Here is a 23,443-nt window from a genome sequence, read left to right as displayed (position 1 = left end):
GCAGCCGGAGACCCCCCCGACCCCGCCCGCCTCGCACCTTGAGACCCCCCCACACCCCGACCCTGCCTGCCCCACACCCTGAGACCTCCCCATATCCACCACACCCCGAGATACCCCGACCCTGCCCGCCTCACACCTGGAGACCCCCCCACACCCCGAGACCTCCCCACCCTGACCCCGCCTTCCCCACACCCGAGACCTCCCCACCCCGACCCCACCTCCCCCACACCCTGAGACCCCCCCACACCCCGACCCTGCCCCCACCACACCCCGAGATCTCCTCACCCGACCCCCACCACACCCCGAGACCCCCTGACCCCTCCCACCCCACACCCGGAGACCCCCCCACACCCCGACCCTGCCCGCCTCACATCTTGATACCCCCCACACACCCTGACCCCGCCCACCTCACACCCCGAGACCTCCCCACCCTGACCCCACCTCCACCACACCCCGAGACCCCCCCCACAACCCGACCCCACCCGCCCCACACCCAGAGACCACCCTGACCCCGCCTCCCCCGCAACCTGAGACCCCCCCCCACCTCCTCCACATGGGAGACTGCCCACACCCGGAGACCCCCCCACACCGCAAGCCCCTGCCCGCCCCACACCCTGAGACCCCTCCATACCCTGACCTCGCTTTCTCCACACCCAGGGACCCTCCTACACCCTGACCTCGCTTTCTCCACACCCAGGGACCCTCCTACACCCTGACCTCGCTTTCTCCACACCCGGGGACCCTCCTACACCCTGACCCCGCTTTCCCCACACCCGGAGACCCCCACACGCACCCCTACCCTACCTCCCCTGCACCCTGAGACCCCTCCTGTCCCCTCCTCAGGACCCTCCATACCCCCACCCTGCCTGCCCCCTCCTCAAGACTCCTCCCCCAAACTCAAGACCCCTCCACACCTTGACCCTGAGACTCCCCCACATCTGAGCCCCCTCCTGTTCCCTCCTCAAGACCCCCGACATCCTGAGACCCCTCACACCCCGAGCCCCGGCCTGCCCCCACGCCCTGAGACCCTCCACACCCTGAGCCTCATCCTGCCCCCACACCCCTCCTCCCCCACACCCTGAGACCCATCCTTCCCCCCACCCCGAGCCACCACCTCCCCCACATCCCGATCCTGCCTGCTCCTACACCCCAAGACCCCTCTACACCCTGAGCCGCTGCCTGCCGCCTCCTTGAGCCCCTTCCCGCACACCGATCCCACCTCCCCCACACCCTGAGACCCCTCTACACCCCGAGCCCCTGCTTGCCCCCACACTACGACCCCACCTCCCCCACACATCTAGACCCCTCTACACCCTGAGACTGTCTGACCCCTCCTTGAGCCCCCTCCTCCACACCCTGAGACCCTTCCACACCCTGAGCCCCCACCTGCTCCCACACCATGAGCCCCCCCACACCCGGAGAGCCCGGCTACCCTCTCACACCAAGACCCTTCCACTCCCTGAGCCCCCGCCTGCCCCCACACCCTGCCTGCCCCCACATCCTGAGACCCTGCCTGCCCCCTCCTTGAGACCCCTCCCCCCACCCAGAGATCTTGCCTGCCTCCTCTTCGAGACCCCTCCTGCTCCCTCCTTGTGACTCCTACCCCACACCCTGAGAACCTCCTGCTCCCTTCCTGAAACCCCTCCCTCACATACCCCAAGACCCCTTCTGCTCCTCCACCCCCAAAACCTCCCTGACCCCACACTCGTGAAACCCCCTGCGCCTCTTCCCCCCCTCTATGCTCCCTGCTCCACATCAGTGAGACCTTCTCCACACATCCTTGGGATGCTCCCTGCTGCCTCCTATCCCTGAGACCACTCTCCACCCACTCGTGGGACCCTCCCCCACTCCACCCAGACCATTGCCTCCCTCATCCTTGGGATGCCCTCCATTCCTGAGATTCCTTGCCACCCACCTCTGGGACCCCCCTATCTCGGAGATCTCTTGGCACCCACTCCTGGGACTTGTTACCCGTCCGCTGGAACCTCCCATCTCCCTTGTTACCTACCTTGGTACCCCTCCTGCCCCCCAGACCCCTCGCCAGAAATTCCTGGGATGCCCCCCACCTTTTCCACTCCTGAGACACCACACCCTTGGGACACACCCTCGTATCCCATTCCTGACACCCTCCTATTCCTGTCACTTGTCCCCAGCCCTTCCACCAGGTGAGGCCCTGGGAAACCTCATCTATGTTGCAAACTCCCTCTCCAGGGGCTGGTAAAATCAGAACTGCTTCCCATCCCTATCACTCATTCTTCCCAGGATAGGTGAGACCCTGGAATGCTCTCCCTTGCTCATCTCTGTCCCAAAAACTCCCCTACCTGGGGTATTCTTGAGGCACCTCTCCTCTGCTACAGCTGCACACCCTCAGAACTGGTGAAACCCTGGGGTCACCCCCATCCCTGTCACTTAGCACTGCTCTCCTGAAACAAGTGACACCCAGGACTGCCCCCCTCATCCATGTTCCTGACAGCTCTTCCAACACATCCTTGGGACAACTGAGACCCTGGGATATCTTCTCCACATAGCTGTTACAAATACACTAGATATGTCCGAAACACCCACCAGGACAGGTGGCACTTTGGGACAGCTCCTCACTCCAGGACAGGTGAGCCCCAGAACTGTATCCACAATCTCTTTTGTGCAGGCAACAGATGAGGCTAATCCCTAAAATACCCCCATTCCTGTTACTCATTCTCCCTCATCCCAAGGTCAAGTGAGACCCAGAACATTTCTCCCCCCTCCCAGCCCCACATCTACAAGATCCTCCCTACCCCCATCCCTTTCACATCTAGCTGGGACAGATGAGACTTTGTAATCCCCCCACCTACTTGATTCCTGCCTGTGTCTCACTCTTTCACACACAGTTCAGATGAGACCCCAGGAATCCTCTTCTCTGCCCTAACACTGAGATGCCCAGGAGCCCTCACCCTTGCAGTGTCTCTCTTCCTCCAGGATTGGAGGGACCCAGGACACCTGCCTATTTCTGCCACTAGGCACCTGGCATCCCCGGCACCCGGCATCCCCAGGACCTGGCATCTCCAGCACTAGACTCGCTGGAGCCCAGGGCAGAAAGTCGAAGCCCTGCTACATGGGGTTGAAGCCCAGGCCATGAGCCCTGCCACCTGGGACTGAAGCCGAAGCCTGAGCAATGTAGCTTCATGGGGGTTCCTGTGGCATGAGGCCACAGGCAGTTGCCCTGCTTGCTACCCCTTAATGCTGGTCCTGGCTTTTATATGCAGAAAACCAGTTATTGTAGCACAGGGAGGTTGTGGAGTTCTTGTAGCATGTTGGAGGGGCCTCAGAAAGAAAAAGATTGAGAACCCCTGCTCTAGAGCATGACTAGGGTAAATCAATTTGCTCATCATCACTATATCCTTGTGAGTGTATGTGTGTGGAGGGGGACTGTTGCTAATATTGACACTTTCCTCCTTTGCAAATACTTAAGCATTTTATGCAAAATAGAGAGATAAAAACTTGTCCAAGGTGTGTGTATTTCTCTTTCCATCAGGTAATTTTTGTTCCTATTTGTTACAGTGCAAGCGTGTGGTATTATATTATCGCAGTTTCTTTGTTTATAGGATTCATGCACCCTTCCATCATCACCTCAAGCACCCTGTATGCAGCAATAATGTGAATAATCTATAGTACTGATGTCTCCTACTCTAGATTTGGTGCTCAGTCTAAGAGGAATTAACCAGCTCATTCAGTGAGAAGGCCTTTCATAGGGTGGAGGATCAAAAGCCTTTACAGTAGTTTGATTTTCTATGGTTGTAATATAAATAGTCTCAAAATCTGTCCATTTTTCCTCCTCTTTACGAAGTCTGTGAAGAGCCTTGTAGTATTTTAAGGTTTTGGCTAAATAGAAAGGAAGCCTTTACATTTCATTGCCTCTTCTATGTGTTAGTAAGAAAGGTAGATAGTGTATGAATTAAAATTTGTTTTGGACAGAGAGATTGGCAGTATTGATAGTTAGCTTCTGTACAGTGCAGTGATAAATGCCTGAGAGAGATGGACAATTAACTAGTCCTGTTCATTCTCTGCACTGCTGTTTCAGAAACTAGGGATAGAATTCCTAGCATTTTGATAATTTCAGGAGAAGGGTGTGATGAAGTCTTGGAAGTGGAGGTGCTCTTTGTGTTGTAGGTTTCAAAGAATGTTGTGCTTTTTCAGGAAGACATATACAATGAGGGCTACCTTTGTAAATTGCATCCCTGTTGAGCAGGTCTTGACTGAGGGTAGGTGGAAGGCACAGACAGCTGTAGCAGAGGATGCTTTGTGAGATAATTTGGGAAACTAATCACACTTTGTTTGGGATGACACTCTACAAATACAGTTTAGGACCTTGTTTGACAGATCTATTCAGAATGCATTTTATGAATGTGTGTCTTTTTTTGGCTTCAAAGAATATGAATGACTAATGTTTTGGCATATAATGAAAAGGATTACAGTTGAACTATGTAATTGAAGAATCTAAACATGCCTTTTGCATGCAGTTGTTGTCATAGATAGAACTGAAACCAATGAAATGGAACAAATGCAGCCTGTTGCCTTATTAAAATTATTTTTATTAATGCAGCTGTTTACTAACCTATAGAAAAACCTATTCCATGCCCCAAAGAGATTAGAATTGAAGATAGCACTGTTTAATAGGTATCTGCTAGACAAGATACAAATAATCAAAACTAGGCTTGTTTTCATACTGAATATTGATTCTGGGACTGGCAGTTATGTTTGGTGTGTGGAAAAGGGGTAACAAAAATATGAGAGAAGGAATTATCTGTATACAGTTTTTTCTTTGTTTCCAAGGTTTGTGCCTCTCATGATGGTATCAGTTTGAAGAACAATTTAATAGGATACTGTCACCTGAATTATATTTTGTACACAAACACATTTTATTTATTTGTGATAAATTTATTTGCTGTAGATTATGAACAGTGAAGAATTCTAAAGATCAAGTTTACTTATCACTATTTTATGTTTTTAGTTTACTTGTATTTCCCTACCTTGAATAATATAAATCTATTTAATTTAGTTTCACTTTTGTTTATAGTCAGTTTCACTTTCAAGTTTTTAGTGCTAAAATGTTTGACTTCAAACTCTGTATGGGGAAATGTTGATTTGCTTAAAAACACTTAATTGAATTTTTTTTAAAGTGAAAACATTGTTATTGGTCTTATATTTGCCAAATTTAAGTTGCTTTAAATCAAATTAATCACAGTCCAGTTCATACATACAGTTCTTCAGTACTAAAACAATTCCACCAAATTCTTAAACCTTACCACTTGAAAGTAATTTGTTGTATATTTTTCTGAGTTCTCCAGCATTTTCCCCAATTAATATTAGTGTAGTTGAACAGAATGAAGTGTTTTATTTTAGTCTAGCATTCTCTTTGGCCAGGTTGACATATTTTTCAGGGAAGAGCAAGATTTTGTGAGGATTTGTTCTGTAGAGGTGGTGAGCCTGTGGCCCAACAAGGCGTAAAGTGTTAATAAAAGCCTTGGTTTTGTGAACATTAATATTAAACAGTGAAATGTTGTCCAAGATTTTGTGTTATCGCTGATGACTCCCATTGAAATAAACACCATAAAACAACTTCAACAATTTCCCCTTATTCCCTTTCTCTTTAGTTGTGCAGTCCTTTCATAGGTGGAAAATTCCCTGTTTGAAAGCCTTTAGATAGTGGCTTTTGTTGCTAATATTGTGACTGAGGTGTGATACTTGTGTGCGTTTGTCTTGTTTTGTCTTAAAGAAAAAAAGTGGGAAAGGAAAAAAGTAGCAAAGACAGAAAATGTAGTTTCTTTCTCTTTGTCTCTCTCACTTTCAGACTACACCTCTACCCCGATATAACACAAATTCGAATATAACGCAGTAAAGCAGTGCTCCAGGGGTGGGGGGTGGGACTGCATGCTCTGGTGGATCAAAGAAAGTTCGATATAAAATGGTTTCACCTATAACGCGGTAAGATTTTTTTGGCTCCCGAGGACAGTGTTATATCGGGGTAGAGGTGTGGTTGCTGGGAAATCAGAAGGCACAGCGTATGATCTGATCAGCCACAATGAGACCTTGCAAACTTTTACAGTGCCAGGCTGTTTCAGGCATTACTTTTACCTGCCTTTCCAGTCACAAGCTCATGGCAATGTTGCAAGTAGAGTTGTTTTAGCTGGCTAAGCCAGACTCTTGTTTGACAGAAGGCAAAAAAAGGAAGATAGGAAATAGGAGAAATAAGATAGGAATGAAAAATGACATAGTAGCACAGGGCTAGTAGTAGGGACCTCAGCTTCACATTTCAGGTGATGTTCAGGATTTAGCTGAACCTGATGGAGGTGGTAATTATAGAATCATAGCTGGAGTGGCTAAAATGTAGGGCTGAAAGGGACCTCAGGGTCATCTACTCCCTCCCTTCATGCTAAATCAGGATCAAGTATACCTAGACCATCCCTGATAGGCGTTTGTCTAACCTGTTCTTAAAATCCCCTCCAGTAATGGGGATTCCATAACCTCCCTTGGTAACCTATTCCAGTACTTTGCTATGATTCTAAAATTATAGCAATGTAGAACTGGAAGGGATCTTCTTCGGTCATCTCATCCAGCCCCATGGTCTGAGGCAGGATTGAGTCTGATGTGGACCATCCCTGACAGGTGTTTGTCTAATCTAGTCTTAAAACCCCCCAACATCAGATATTTCACAGCCTCGCTAGGTAATTTGTTCCAGGGCTTAATATAGTTACAGTTAGAAAAGTTTTCCTTATGTCTAACCTAAATCTCCTTTGCTGCAATTTAAGCCCATTACTTCTTGTCATGTCCTCAGTGGATAAGGATAACAATTCATCATTTTCTTTATAACAACTGTTTACATATTTGAAGATTGTTATAATGACCACCCTGAGTCTTCTCTTTTCCAGATTAAACACATCAAATTTTTTCCATCTTTTCTTTTAGGTCATGTTTTCTAGATCTTTACTCATTTTTGTTACTCTCTTCTGGACTTTTTCCAGTTTGTCCACATCTTTCCTGAAATGTGATGCCCAGAACTGGACACAGTACCCTAGTTTCAGAGTGGTAGGCGTGTTAGTCTGTATCTGCAAAAAGAACAAGAAGTACTTGTGGCACCTTAGAGACTAACAAATTAATTTGAGCATAAATCCACCGAAGCTTTTGCTCAAATAAATTTTAGTCTCTAAGGTGCCACAAGTAGTACTCTAGTTGTGGCTTTTTCAATGCTGAGTAGATTGGATGAATTACTTGTGTCTTGCTTGCAACATTCCTGCTAGTACATCCCAGAATGATGTTCGTTTTTGTCCCCCCAGCAATATTATATTGTTGACTCGTATTTAGTTTGTGATCTGCTATAAGCCCCAGATCCTTTTCTGCAGTACGCCTTCTTGGCAGTCATTTCCCATTTTGCCTATTTTTACAATTGCCTGTTCCTTCCTAAGTAGAGTACTTTGCATTTGTTCTGATTGAATTTCATCTTATTTAATTTAGGCCATTTCTTCAGTTTGTCAAGATCATTTTGAATTCTAATCCTGTAGTCAAAAGCGCTTACAACCTGACCAGCTTGGCATCATGTTTAGACTTTATATTTGTACTCTCTATGCCATTATCCAAATAATTTATGAAGATATTGAATAAAATTGGACCAAGGACAGATCCCTGCCAGACCCCACTTGACATACCCTTCCAGCTAGACTGTGAACCAGTGATAACTATTCTCTGAATATGGTTTCCCGACTGGTTGTTCACCCACCTTATAATAGGTTCATCTAGGCTATATTTTCCTAGTTTGCTTATAAGGTCATGTGAGACAGTATCAGAAGCCTTACTAAAGTCAAGATATATCACATCTACTGCTTTCTCCCATCTAAAGACTCATTACCGTGTCAAAAAAGGATATTGGGTTAGTTTGAAATGGTTTGTTTTAGACAAATTCGTGTTGAATGTTACTTATTGCCTTATTATTTTCTAGGTGCTTACTAATTGATTGATTGAATTATCTTTCTGGGTACTGAAATTAAGATGACTGGTCTATAATTTCCTGGCTTGCCCTTATTACCCCTTTTTATAAATAGGTACTGTATTTGCTGTTTTCCAGTCCTCTGGGATCTCTCCCGTCCTTCACAGGTTTTCAAAGATAATCGCTGATAGCTCAGATCTCCTCAGGTGGTTCCTTAGATATTCTAGGATGTATTATATCAGGCCCTGCTGACTTGAAGATATCTAACTTGTGTAAGGGTATGTCTGCAGTGCAGTTAGGCACCCATGGCTAGCCCATCCCAGCTGACTCAGGCTTAGGCTGCGGAACTGTTTAATTGCTGTGTAGGCATTTAGCTGTAGCCTGAGTTCTGGGACCCTCCCACCTCATAGGATCGTAGAGCCCAGCTTCAGCCTGAGCCCAAATGTCTACACCACAGTTAAACTGCCCCTTAGCTCAAGCCCCATGAACCCAACTCAGCTGTCACAGGCCAGCCACAGGTTTTTAATTGCAGTATAGACATACCCTAAGTAATTCTTTACTTGTTCTTTCTCTAATGTAGCCTCAGATCCTACCCCATATAATACTGATGTTCACTATGTTAGTCATCCAATCACTGCTAATCTTTTTGGTTAAAATTGAAACAAAAAAGGCATTTAATACCATGGCCAGTGCTGTGTTTTCTGTTGTCCTTCCCTCCTCTGTGTAATGGCCTACTCTGTCCTTGGTCTTCCTCTGGCTTCTAATGTAACTGTAAAATGTTTTCTTGTTACCCTTGTCCCTAGCTGATTTAATCTCATTCTGTTCCTTGGCCTTTCTAATTTTGTCCATACATGTTTCGTTTTTTGTGGCTTTTTCTGTTTGGTTTTTAGTATTCATTATTTGTAACTTGAGCTCATTTTCACTTTTTGTATGATTCTTTGGGCTGGGGCAGAGGATTGGGGTGCAGGGGTGTGAGGGCTCTGGTTGGGATTTCTGGCAGGCTCCAGCCCTGAGCCCCTCATTTCCCCCACCCCCAGAGCCCACACCCCCAGCTGGAGCCCTCATACCCCTGCTCCCCAACCCTCTGCCGCAGCCCTGAGCCCCCTCCCACATCCTGAACCTCTCAGCCCCACCCCCACCACATTAATTTTGTTATGTGCACCAATATGAAGATCATGTGTCACACATTACCTCTGTATTGGTGCACATAACAAAATTCATTCTGCACATGGGTGGGAAGAATTAGAGGGAACACTGACCACCACCATTCCAGAACTTGGGGACAGTTATCCTTTCCTTCCAGGAGGAGTGCACACCAACATTGTGATCCTTCAGGAATGTGAGAAGAGCTACTTTTCAGTACTGAGGCAGCATCAGTTCATCACTGTACAGTAGACTGTGGTACCATCCATGGGATGCCCATTCAGTCCAGTGTTGATGACACAGATATGTTTCATTATTGGACATTTTCAGGGCTGCTACTTGTTCTTCTATGCATGCTTTTACCAAATATGCTGTTACAGTGGCATCTCAGTCAGATCCAAACTTTGGGAAGGCAGTCCTGCAGTCATTGTTTAAATAGACTCCAAGCCCTACCTCCTACAAGTACTGCATGTGTTACGTTAGTGGAATATATGTCTGCAACCACTCGAAGAAGAAAAAGTTGTTACTTACCTGTTCTGTAACAGTTGCTCTTCAAGATAAAGGCGCAGATGCATATTCCACAATCCATTCTCCATCCTCTCTGCCTTAGAGTCTCTACTTTTGACATTCGGTACAAAGGAACTGAGGGGAGTTGCGGTGGTGCTACTCTTAAATAGTTAGGTGAAGGGCTAATGGCCACAGAGTCTGAGCACTACCCCATGGGTACTACTAGGCAAGTACTGTGGCTTTGGTGCTCTGGGGTGAACTTGGAGGGTTGTTGAATGTGGGTGGGAGAAGTATGGAACAGGTTTTTTTGGGGGAGGGGAGGAATTGTTAGGGAGCTTCCCCCATGCAGACCCTGGCTGACCCCTAACCTCTCCCATTCAGTCAGGCACAACTGCCCTGTCCTCATCTGTTCCTGAACCCGCATGTGTCCTTGCACCCCCTGTCCACATGGGTCCCTCTACCCCACTGGCTGACTCACCCCATCACCATGTGTCCCTGCACCTCTCTTCCCCGTGCAGTCCTGTGCCTCCACTCCCATTCAGTCCCTGCCCGAATCTATACGCCCCCCACTAGCCTGTATGAGCCCCTGTCTGACCCTCTGCCCGCAGCACCCTGTGCTGTCTGTCTCCCCACAGTCCCTGTCTCCTGCCCTGTCCTGATAGGTGCTGTGAGGAAGGTAGGCTCTTTCTCTTCCCTAGCTGGCTGGGAGCTGCTGCTGTGTTCTATCACCACAGCACCCTTTTGGTGGGAAAAAAGTGGAACTGCAGCAACATTTCAGCAAAAGATTTTTTTCTGCTCAAAAATTTAAAAATATGCACAGCTCGTTAATCATGTGCACATGCAGTAGCCCAGAATTCCCCCAGGAGTAATAAGAATTTATTTTTTGTGCTGTTGGTTTTTTGTATTTCAACTCAGTTTGGCCACTAACTAAAGATGAAAGTTGTTTTTTCATTTTCTGGTTCTCTTCTGCTAGCACAGTTTTATAATATTTGTTTTGCAAACAGTGCAGAAAATGTTTAAATCTATTTTTAATTGAAAATAGGAAAGAAATATGAAAACATTAATTTTAATGAGGGGTTTAATAAAACTTTTTTAAACAAAACATATTTTGAGCCTCAGATATGTGATATGTTGAACAATTATTTAAATATAAAAATAAGCATGCAATCATGAGAACAAAACTTGGCCACTAAAATTTTTTACTAGTGGTGGTGGTGCTGTAGTCAGTAAGCACAGTTTGACTTTATAGCTTTTCAAGCTGCTTTTCATGTAGGCCCTGATCTTCCAAACACTTATGCACATGCACAACTCTAATACTGTGAGAAGTCCCCTGTTTCAGTGGGGTTAGTCACATAATCAAAGTTAGTCATGTGTGTCAAAGTTTGCAGGATCAGGGCTTAAGGCAGTGACTGTTATAGTTTCCATTTAAAAAAAAAAGTATTAACATACTCTAAAACATGTGAAATTTCATTAATGTTGAGTGTTGCATTGAATATTTTATTTTGTGTTATTTTATCGTTGTGGTCTTTCACACTTGTGTTAGCATTCAGGATAATATTATACTCATGTCTTGAAAAACCTGCCCAATATCTAGTAGCCAAAAATTAAGCCTCTTAGCGAGGGTCCAAATTATTGCCAATTTGTAACTTAAAGGGCTCCATCAGTTGTGCACTCTAGTCAGTTGTGGCAATTTTCAGTGACCTTTTTATTTAATAAATTATTTTACATCGGCTTTTGGCTAATAATTTTAGTTCTCTGGCTATAGTCTGGCAAAATTTCTAGAGTGTATGTATGAGAGGGTGGTTGAGTGAATGTGCAGGAGAAATTGATAGGATAAATTAGTAAAAAGAATGATACTGTGACATTTTGGAAGGCAAATGTGAGAAGGAAAGAGAAAATACAGGTGAGAAGGTAGAGGACTCAATGTGTAGACAAAGATATAAAACTGCAAAGATATAAAGGGTTTGGGGATTATAATGGATCATAAGCTAAATATGAGTGAACACTATTGCAAAAAAAAGCAAATACCGTTTTGGGATGTATTAGCTGGAGTGTTGTAAGCAAGACGTGAGAAGTTATTCTTTCTCTCTACTCCTTGCTGATTAGGTCTTAACGGGAGTATTGTGTCCAGTTCTTGGTGCCACATTTCAGGAAAGATATGGACAAACTGGAGAAAATCCAGAGAAGAGCAACAAAAATGATTACAAGTCTAGAAAACATGACTTAATAGGGAATATTGAAAAAATTGGGTTTGTTTAATCTGGAGAAGAGAAGGCTGATAGGGGACATAACAGTTTTCAAGTACATAAAAGGTTGTTACAAGTAGGAGGAAGAAAAATGGTTCTCCTTAACCTCTGAGGTTAGGACAAGAAGAGTGGGCTTAAATTTTAGCAAGGGTGGTTTAGGTTGGACATTAGGAAAAACTTCCTGTCAGGGTGGTTAAGCACTGGAATAAATTGCCTAGGGAGGTTATGGAATCTCCATCATTGAAGATTTTTAAGAGCAAGTTAGACAAATACCTGGCAGAGATGGTTTAGATAATACTTAGTCCTGCCATGAGTGCAGGCATCTGGACTAGATGACTTCTTGAGGTCCCTTCCAGTTACGATCTTATAAGGAGGAAAAGAGGAAAATGTCCTGGAAAAAATTTAGGAAGAGATCCACCACAAGCTATTATAGCAAAGAAGGAACAAGTGGAAAGAAGCCAGGAAAGGAAAGAAAGTAAAATAAAAGCAAGGAGATGTAGTAAGCTACACTATTTAAAAAGTCTTACTAAATAAAATATGTCACAAATGAACTATGTTTAACTAACCCCCTCGTTTTTGCATAATTCCCCTTTTTGAAATTAAATGCCACAGTGTTGGGCTGTTGAGATGTTCTTCCCACCACAGGGATGTTAAATGTTGTTATATTATGGTCACTATTTCCAAGCGGTCCTGTTGTTATTACCTCTTGGACCAGGTCCTGCGCTCCACTCAGGGTAGAGGTGTATATGGGGAGATTTTCTGGAGGTACACTAATCAAATCATAGGCTTTTCCTTTTCTTCTTCCTCTCATACAAGTACAATAAGTTCTTCTGTACTGTGTCCAGGATTCTGTAAACAGCCATCCTGCTCATATCTTGGCTCATTTTGGAGGACTGTTTAATATTTTTAGCAATATTGACTTTGTCAATGTCCATTGGTTACTGAGTAATTATTCCACTACTTCTGCAATATCTCTGAAGTCTTTCCAGTCTCACAATTTGTTATTTATACAACAGTAAAATGGGCTCAACACAAAATGTTGTGGCATACTACTGTATTACATTTGTTCTAATGTACTGCCCTTCATCACTGTAAAGACTATTAAGTGGCAAATATTTTTCTTTAGTATTTGAGTACTGGCAAACTTTTGCTTTTGCCATCCATTCAGTAGATTTTTTTCATTGCTGCATTTAATTACATTTATTTTTCAGAAATAGTCTTTTTCCAGGCCAGTTATAAATGTCTGCATGCTTTCTGCTGTCATAACTTATGACCTGCACTATAGTGCCTTGTTGAAGTGCTTGTTCCGAAGTTATCTATGTTTGCAGTAAAGGTGTTTTTCTTTTTTTTTTTTGTATGTATGCAAACATTTGACTAGCATCAGTGTTGTTTTTTTGCTTTCCTTTTGGAATGTTATTTAAGCCAAATGTGAATGGAAAGCCCCAAGTGGTGTATGTTCTTTATGCCTGCATGCCTATAACATGTGGCCTCTTCTTCACAGATGATGCTGGAGGGCAAATACCAATGTTCCCTCTAATTTTTTACTTCCATATGTGGAATTAATTTTGTTATGTGCACCAATATGGAGGTGATGTGTGGTGGGAGTGGGGCCGAGGTGTTTGGGGGTTGGGAGGGGGCTCAGGGCTGGGGCAGAAGATTGAGGTTCAGCCTGCCCCAGGGCTGTGGCAGGGAGAGAGGACTCCCCCCAGTCCTCTCTTGCCGCAGCAGCCAGGGGAGAGGCGACTCTCCCCGCCTGGCTGTAGGCAGCTCTGGAGCCAGGGCTGCGGCTATGCGGGGAGAGGCGCCTCTCCCTGCCTGGCTGTGGCCCTTGATGACCTGCTGTACGGCCACACAGCTTAGAGGGAACTTAGACACACACTGTGATTAAACTTTGGCAGAATGTTCATGGATATATATATACTGTGTATATTACTATGCAGGCAGGCCAGTCCAGCCCAGCCATCATAATACAGCGTCTGTCTATAGTAGTTGTTTTTGTTTTGTTTTTTTAATAGTGCAGACAAGCAAGTCTTGTCTCCTGGCTGAACTGTAGGGTTCAGAATTTGCTCCTGGCTCTGTTGCCAATATGCTGCGTGGCCTTGGGCAAGTAATTTAACCTTTGTCTGCCTTGGCATCCACTCCCATCTATACATTGGGAGAGGTGAAGCTTGATTTATTAATGCTTGTAAAAAACGAATAGTCTTCAATGGAAGAAATCAAAGAAATGGAGGTTGGTGCATGAAATTTTGTGAAAGATTTGGGAGAGAGGTGAAGACAAGTGGGAAATGGTTGAAACCTCCCAAAGTTTGAGACAAATAGCCATTTTCAGAGATAAAGCAAAGACAGTCTTCAGTCATTACTCCACTGAAATGAAAAGGAACGGCCTACCAGAGCCAACCTTAGCATTTTTGGGTAGGCCTGCAAAGCAATTTCTGCTCTCCCTTCCCATACAGAAAAGATATGTCTGCCATGATCGCAGCAGTACACACAGGACTGGCCTAAGTATTTTGGGGAGTATCACTGAGGTTATTGTTTGGGAAACACCTCAAACTTAACTGAAGCTTATCTGCCTGTTTCTTTTAAACCTACTTTTTCAAAATTCTTTGCAAGACAAAGAGCTAGATGCTTTTATTACAAAAATCTTCAATTCTCATTTACATTTCTAGGTTTCTCAGTCTGGGGTGCCTATGTTTTGCAAACCTCAAAAGGTGCCTCTGTAGCTCAGGCCTAAGCGTACGTCTACAGAACCAATAGCAGCTCCTGGCTGCAAGCCTCTGAGCCTGGGTTGGTAGACTCAGGCTTGCATTACTGCTCTTCTTTTCATTTCTCTCCCTACTTCAGGGGAGTTTACTGCTGTATAACTTCTGCTTACTTGCATTGTGTGCTGGGGCTATAGTTAGGACTTTAAGCATCTCATTCCTATGTTGTAGAGCAGGGTAGGGCAAACATTTTGGCCTGAGGGCCGCATTGGGTTTCGGAAATTGTATGGAGGGCTGGTTAGGGGAGGGGGTGATGGCCGGCCCCCCCATCCATCCACCCTGGGGACTTCTGCCCCATCCATCCTCCCGCTCCCTGTCCCCTGACTGCCCCAGGAACCCCTGCCCCCCACCGGCCCATCCAACCCCTCCCCATTCCTGACTGCCCCTGGGGACCCCTGCCCCATCCAACCACCCCCTTCTCCCTGTCCCCAGACTGCCTCCGGAACCCCTGCCCCTGACTGCCCCATCCAACTCCTCCTCTCTTTCCTGACTGCCCCCCAGGACCCATGCCCCCATTCAACCCCCCTGTTTCACACCCACACCCTCACCCCCTGACCACCCCCCCAAGCTCCCCTGGCCTCTATCCAACCCCCACGCTGCCTGGAGCACTGGTGGTTGGTGGTGCTACAGCCGCGCTGTCCGGCTGTAGCCAGCTACGCCATCACTACCATGCAGCACAGAGCACCAGGTCAGGCCGGGCTCTGCAGCTGCGCTGCCCCAGGAGCTCACTGCCCAGAGCATTGTGCCGACAGCAGAGCAAGCTGAGGCTGCAGGGGAGGGGGAACAGCAGGGGAGGCGCTGGGGGCTAGCCCAGGAGGGTCCCGTGGGCCGGATGTGGCCTGTGGGCTGTAGTTTGCCTGCCTCTGTTGTAGAGGGTCTGTCTGCAGACTCAAAAAGATGACACTGTGTTGATTACACTCCACCTTTGGGCCGTTTTCTCAGCCAGAAGGCCCATGTACTTACATTTCAAGTTTTGTTTTTTACAAAATGAAAGCTTAAATTTTGCTAAAACTGATAAGTCTCTGTTCCTTCCCTGAATGCACCTATCCATCTCTAGGGAAAGTTCCTGCTCACAGTTGACATTTTGTCCGTGTTGTTCTTTGTATTGAAATTGTTAAAAGCATTTACACAGTGGTTAACCACAGTGGACCCTATCTGGGTTTGGACCTCTAGATGCTACTATAATACAAATGATTACTAATTCACATGGCAGGTGCATGTGTTCAGGGCCCCTACACCATAGGAGCCAAATATCTGAAATTCTAGAAAGAATCTGGTGACATCGTTCTCCAGAAAATGTCCATCAGATAAATTGTTTTATCTGTGCAGCACATTACAATAATATGGTTGGATTCTTAGGGTTAGGGTTAACTAGGAAATTAGGTTGATTTACTAGAAGTCGATTTTTTTAGAAATCAGTTTGATACAGTTGATTGTGTCCACACTAAGCAGTGTGTCCATAGTACTAAGGCTAGCATAGACTTCCGGAGCGTTGCACTGTGGTAGCTATTCCACAGTTCCCGCAGTCTCCGCTGCCCATTGGAATTCGGAGTTGAGCTCTCAGTGCCTGATGGGGCAAAAACATTGTCGCGGGTGGTTCTGGGTACATGTCATCAGGCTCCCCCTCTCCTTCCCTCCATGAAAGCAATGGCAAAAAATTGTTTCTCGTCTTTTTTCCTGGGTTACCCGTGCAGACAACGTACCACGGCAAGCATGGAGCCCGCTCAGCTCACTGCCACCATATGTCTTCTGGGTGCTGCTGGCAGATGCAGTACTGCAGTGCCACACAGCAGCACACCCTTGCCTTGTGGACGGCAGAGAGTGCAATATGACTGCTAGCCATCGTCATCGTCCCATGGATGCTCCTGGCTGGCCTCAGTTTGGTCGGTCGGAGGCACCTGAACAAAAATGGAAACGACTCCAGAAATTAACAGAACTCCACTGGCCATCACATATAGTCCCCAGCTAAAACCTCTCCAATGCATCATTAGGGATCTACAACCCATCCTGGACAATGATCCCTCACTTTCACAGGCCTTGGGTGGCAGGCCAGTCCTCGCCCACAGACAACCCGCCAACCTGAAACATATTCTCACCAGTAACTGCACACCGCACCATAGTAACTCTAGCTCAAGAACCAATCCATGCAACAAACCTTGACGCCAACTCTGCTCTGAGGACCACATACCTACACCAGTGACACCATCACAGGACCTAACCAGATCAGTCACACCATCACCGGCTCATTCACCTGCACATCCACCAATGTAATATACGTCAACATATGCCAGCAATGCTCCTCTGCTATGTACATCCGCCAAACTGGACAGTCCCTGTGGAAAAGGATCAATGGACACAAATCAGATATTAGGAATGGCAATATACAAAAACCTGTAGGAGAACACTTCAGTCTCCCTGGACACACAATAGCAGATTTAAAGGTAGCAATCCTGCAGCAAAAAAACTTCAGAACCAGACTTCGAAGAGAAACTGCTGAGCTTCAGTTCATCTGCAAATTTGACACCATCAGTTCAGGATTAAACAAAGACTGTGAATGGCTTGCCAACTACAGAACCAGTTTCTCCTCTCCCCTTGGTGTTCACACCTCCTCTGCTAGAAAAGGGCCTCTTCGTCCCTGATTGAACTAACCTTGTTATCTCTAGCCTGATTCTTGCTTGCATATTTATACCTACCCCTGGAAATTTCCACTATATGCATCCAGCGAAGTGGGTATTGCCCACTACATGCATCCCACGAAAGCTCATGCTCCAATACGTCTGTTAGTCTATAAGGTGCCACAGGACTCTTTGCTGCTTCTACAGATCCAGACTAACATGGCTACTCCTCTGATACATATCTCTTCTTTAAGTTTCATCTAATGGAGATTTAGTTCTATCTGGAATATCATGCCAGCTGGAGGCTTCTGCCTCAGGCTGCTCTCCCAGTCGGCAGCACCGTGCGGTCGCACATGCCCCAGCCTACCCTTTGCTGTCATGGCTCATGAAGCCTGTACAGTAGTAAGGAGCAGTTCAACTATAGGCTGAGCAAGTGCATAATAGTGGTAGAATGTGCCTTTGGACGTTTAAAAGCTTGCTGGTGCAGTTTACTGACTCGGTTAGACCTCAGAGAAACCAATATTCCCATTGTTATTACTGCTTGCTATGTGCTCCACAATATCTGTGAGAGTAAGGGGGAGACATTTATGACAGGGTGGGAGGTTGAGGCAAATTGTCTGGCCGCTGATTACACACATCCAGACAGCAGGGCGGTTAGAAGAACACCGCAGGGCATGCTGTGCATCAAGGAAGCTTTGAAAACCAGTTTCATGACTGGCCAGGCTATGGTGTGAAAATTCTGTTTGTTTCTCCTTGATGAAAACCTGCCCCCTTAGTTCATTCTACTTCCCTTTAAGCCAGCCACCCTCCCATCTCCGCCTTTGATCTCTGCTTGCAGAGGCAATAAAGTCATTGTTTCAAATTCATGAATTCTTTATTAATTTGTCACACAAATGGGGGGATAACTGCCAGGGTAGCCTGGGCAGGGTGGGGGAGGAGGAAAGCACAGGAGTGGGGTAGTTGAAGGAGCACCCCCTAGAATGGCATGCAGCTCATCATAGAAGCAGCATGTCTGGGGCTCTGACCCAGAGTGGCCGTTTGCGTCTCTGGTTCTTTGGTAGGCTTGCCTGAGCTCCTTAAATTTCATGCGACACTGCTGGGGGTCCTTGTTATAACCTTTGTCCTTCATGCCCTTGGAGATTTTTTTCAAATATTCTGGCATTTCGTCTTTTGGAACGGAGTTTGGATAGCACAGGTTCATCTCCCCATACAGTGATCAGATGCAGTACCTCCCCTTCAGTCCATGCTGGAGCTCTTTTGCGATTCTGGGACTCCATGGTCACCTGTGCTGATCAGCTCACTATGCTGGTCAAACAGGAAATGAAATTCAAAAGTTTGCGGGGCTTTTCCTGTCTACCTGGCCAGTGCTTCTGAGTTGAGAGCCCTGTCCAGAGCGGTCACAATGGAGCACTCTGGGATAGCTCCCGGAGGCCATTGTGTCCACACAACCCCAAATTCGACCCAGCAGGGTCGATTTCAGTGCTAGTCCCCTTGTCAGAGAGGAGTACAGAAATCGACTTTAAGAGCCTTTTAAATCGACAAAAATGGCTTTGTTGTGTGGACGGATGCAGTGTTAAATCGATCTAATGCTGCTAAATTTGACCAAAACTCATAGTGTAAACCAGGGCTTTGTTTGATATACAGTAAGTAAAATAACTTTACACAGATTCCAAGAGATATTTTAAATCCTTGTGTACACACAGTTTTTTCCTCTTATATAAAACTTTTAAAATCCAGCTGTGGACTGATACATCTTTTTTTATATATTTTAATGGCTGCTTGGTTTTGCCCCTTTGAACAAACAAAATTAATAAAATTATCAGCCTCCAACAATCAAACTACCAATGTGATAACCAGAGCTAGGTTAATAATTCACAGTGTTGAACTCTTCTTTTGGATATGCATTGTTGTGATTATATGAATTATTTAGAAGTAACAAGCATGTAAACAATATTCTGTATGTCTTACTGCTTATAAATTAGAATACAGGGAGATATAAAGGAACTGGTACAGTAGTTGTACTTTGTTACAGAAAAGCCATAAATCGTATCAGGGCTGTTGATTAATCATAGTTAACTTATGCAATTGATTCACAACATTAATTGCAATCAAAAAATTAATCGGTTTTAATTGCACCGTTAAACAATAGAATACCAAATTGAAATTTATTAAATATTTTGGATGTTTTTCTACGAAGTACTTGCTGAACCAGCAAGAGGGAATGCCATTTTAGATTTGGTTTTGGTGAGTAGTGAGGACCTCTTAGAAGAAATGGTTGTAGGGGACAACCTTGGTTCGAGCGATCATGAGCTAATACAGTTCAAACTAAATGGAAGAATAAACAAAAATAGATCTATGACTAGGGTCAAGGACTAACTTTAAAAAATTAAGGAAATTAGGGAAGTGGATTGGACTGAAGAACTTGTGGATCTAAAGGTGGAGGAGGCCTGGAATTACTTCAAGTCAAAGTTACAGAAACTATCAGAAGCCTGCATCCCAAGAAAGGGGGAAAAAATTCATAGGCAGGAATTGTAGACCAAGCTGGATGAGCAAGCATCTCAAAGAGTGGATTAAGAAAAAGCAGAAAGCCTACAAGGAGTGGAAGATGGGAGTGGTCAGCAAGGAAAGTTACCTTACTGAGGTCAGAACATGTAGGGATAAAGTGAGAAAGGCCAAAAGCCATGTATAGTTGGACCTTGCAAAGGGAATTAAAACCAATAGTAAAAGGTTCTGTAGCCATATAAATAAGAAGAAAACAAAGAAAGAAGTGGGACCGCTAAACACTGAGGATGGAGTGGAGGTTAAGGATTGTCAAGGTTCCTCCCCCACTCTAAACTTTAGGGTACAGATGTGGGGACCTGCATAAACACTACTAAGCTTAACTACCAGCTTAGATCTGGTTTTGCTGCCACCATCCAGATTCCTCAGTCTGGAACACCCCCTTTTCTCCCAAAACCTTCCCCTCCCTGGGTAGCCTTGAGAGACTTTTTCATCAAGTTCCTGATGAACACCGATCCAACCCCTTGGATCTTAACACAAGGAGAATTTAACCATCCCCCCTCCTTTCCCCCACCAATTCCTGGTGAGTCCAGATCCAAAGCCCTTGGATCTTAAAACAAGGAAAAATCAATCAGGTTCTTAAAAAGAAAGCTTTTAATTAAAAGAAAGAAAGGTAAAAATTATCTCTGTAAAATCAGGATGGAAAATACTTTACAGGGTAATCAGATTCATATAGCCCAGAGGAACCCCCTCTAGCCTTAGGTTCAAAGTTACAGCAAGAATGGAAGAATAAAATCCTCTCAGCAAAAAGGAACATTTACAAGTTGAGAAAACAAAAATAAGACTAACATGCCTTGCCTGGCTGTTACTTACAAGTTTGAAATATGAGAGACTGGTTCAGAAAGATTTGGAGAGCCTGGATTGATGTCTGGTCCCTTTTTAGTCCCAAGAGCGAACAATCCCCAAAACAAAGAGCACGCACAACAGACTTCCCCCCACCAAGATTTGAAAGTATCTTGTTCCCTTATTCGTCCTTTGGGTCAGATGTCAGCCAGGTTTCCTGAACTTTTTAACCCTTCACAGGTAAAAGGATTTTGGTGTCTCTGGCCATGAGGGATTTTATAGTATTGTAGACAGGAGGGCTGTTCCCTTCCCTTTATAGTTATGACAAGGAAAATCTAGGCATGGCCCAATATCTAAACAAATACTTTGCCTCAGTCTTTAAAGAGGCTAATGAGGAGCTTAGGGATAATGGCAGGATTACAGATGGGAATAAGTATATGGAGTTAGATATTACCACATCTGAGGTAGAAGCCAAACTTGAACAGCTTAATGGGACTAAATTGGAGGGCCCAGATAATCTTCATCCAAGAATATTAAAGGAACTGGCACATGAAATTGCAAGCCCATTAGCAAGAATTTTTAATGAATCTGTAAACTCAGGTGTTGTATGACTGGAGAATTGCTAACATAGTTCCGATTTTTAAGAAGGGGAAGAAAAGGTGATCCAGGTAGCTACAGGTCTGTTGGTTTGACATCTGTAGTATGGAAGGTCTTGGAAAAAATTTTGAAGGAGAAAGTAAAGAACATCGAGGTCAGTGTTAATTGGGACAGAATACAATATGGCTTTACAAAAGGTAGATCGTGCCAAACCAACCTGATCTCCTTCTTTGAGAAAGTAACAGATTATTTAGGCAAAGGAAATGCAGTGGATCTGATTTACCTCGATTTCAGTAAGGCATTTGATACGGTTCCACATGGGGATTTATTAGTTAAATTGAAAAAGATGGGGACCAATATGAAAATTGAAAGATGGATAAGGAACTGGTTAAAAGGGAGACTACAAGGGTCATACTGAAAGGTGAACTGTCAGGCTGGAGGGAGGTTACTAGTGGAGTTCCTCAGGGTTTGGTTTTGGGACCAGTTTTATTTAATCTTTTTATTACTGACCTTGGCACAAAAAGTGGGAATGTGCTAATAAAGTTTGTGGATGGCACAAAGCTGGGAGGTATTGCCAATACAGAGAAGGACTAGGATATCATACAGGAAGATCTGGATGACTTTTTAAACTGGAGTAATAGTAATAGGATGAAATTTAATAGTGAAAAGTGTAGGGTCATGCATTTAGGGATTAATAACAGGAATTTTTGTTATAAGGTAGGAACGCATCAGTTGGAAGTAACAGAGGAAGAGAAGGACCTTGGAGTATTGGTTGATCACGGGATGACGACGAGCTGCTAATGTGATGTGGCCGTGAAAAAAGCTAATGCGGTCTTGGGATGCATCAGGCGAGATATTTCCATTAGAGATAAGGAGGTGTTAATACCGTTATACAAGGCACTGGTGAGACTTCATCTGGAATACTGTGCGCAGTTCTCATCTCCTGTGTTTAAGAAAGATGAATTCAAACTGGAACAGATACAGAGAAGGGCTACTGGGATGATCCGAGGAATGGAAAACCTTTCTTATGAAAGGAGACTCAAAGAGCTTGGCTTGTTTAGCCTAATCAAAAGAAGGCTGAGGGGAGATAGGATTGCTCTCTATAAATATATCAGAGGGATAAATACCAGGGAGGGAGAGGACTTATTTAAGCTCGGTACCAATGTGGACACAAGAACAAATGGATATAAACTGGCCATCAGGAAGTTTAGACTTGAAATTAGATGAAGGTTTCTAACTATCAGAGGAGTGAAGTTCTGGAACAGTCTTCGAAGAGGAGCAGTGGGGGCAAAAGACATATCTGGCTTCAAGACTGAGCTTGATAAGTTTATGGAGGGGATGGCAATTAACTGATCTTTGGCTATTTGTGGTAAATATGCCCAATGGCCTGTGATGAGATGTTAGATGGTGTGGGATCTGAGTTGCTACAGAGAATTCTTTCCTGGGTTCTGGCTGTTGAGTCTTGCCCACATGCTCAGGGTTTAGCTGATCACCATAGATGGAGTCAGGAAGGAATTTTCCTCCAGAGCAGATTGGCAGAGGCCCTGTGGGGGGATTCGTCTTCCTCTGCAACGTGGGGCACGGGTCACTTGCTGGAGGATTCTCTGAACCTTGAAGTCTTTAAACCACGATTTGAGGACTTCAGTAACTCAGACATAGGTTACGGGTTTGATGCAGGAGTGGATGGGTGAGATTCTGTGGCCTGCATTATGCAGGAAGTCAGACTAGACGATTATAATGGTCCCTTCTGATCTTAAAGTCTATGATTATATGATTTTTTTAAATACTGATTTTAGTGAGAACACACAATATAAAGTGTACAGTGCTCACTTTACATTATTTTATTACAAATATTTACACTGTAAAAGTTATAAACAAGAATATTCAATTCACCTCATACAAGTGCAATCTCTTTATCGTGAAAGCGCAACATACAAATGTAAATTTTTTTTGTTACATAACTGCACTCAAAACCAAAACAACGTAAAACTTTAGAGCCTGCAAGTCCACTCAGTCCTATTTCTTGTTCATGCAATCACTAAGAAAAACAAGTTTGTTTATGGACGCATGTCATCTGCAATGGTGGTTGAAGCATGAAGGGACATATGAATCTTTAGCGCATCTGGCTTGTAAATATTTTGCAGCGCCAGCTATAACAGTGCCATGCGAACGCCTGTTCTCACTTTCAGGTTACATTGTAAACAAGACATGGGCAGCATTATCTCCTGCAAATGTGAACAAACTTGTTTGTCTGAGCAATTGGCTGAACAAGAAGTA

At 44.8% G+C, this 23,443-nt stretch overlaps 1 protein-coding gene across 1 annotated transcript in view; it reads left to right on the top strand.

Annotated features, from left to right (window-relative positions):
* The first annotated feature begins 1,099 nt into the window (after window positions 1–1,099).
* RALGPS1 (Ral GEF with PH domain and SH3 binding motif 1) overlaps window positions 1,100–23,443 on the top strand; it is a 356,681-nt gene continuing 334,337 nt past the window's right edge. Inside the window, exon 1 of the mRNA XM_050926720.1 lies at window positions 1,100–2,608. The gene's annotated coding sequence lies outside the window, so the exon portion shown is untranslated. The remainder of the gene's footprint in view (window positions 2,609–23,443) is intronic.

Source organism: Gopherus flavomarginatus, chromosome 17 (genome assembly GCF_025201925.1).
Source record: "Gopherus flavomarginatus isolate rGopFla2 chromosome 17, rGopFla2.mat.asm, whole genome shotgun sequence".
NCBI lineage: Eukaryota > Metazoa > Chordata > Testudines > Testudinidae > Gopherus > Gopherus flavomarginatus.
This window is presented reverse-complemented; position numbering and strand designations above follow the sequence as displayed.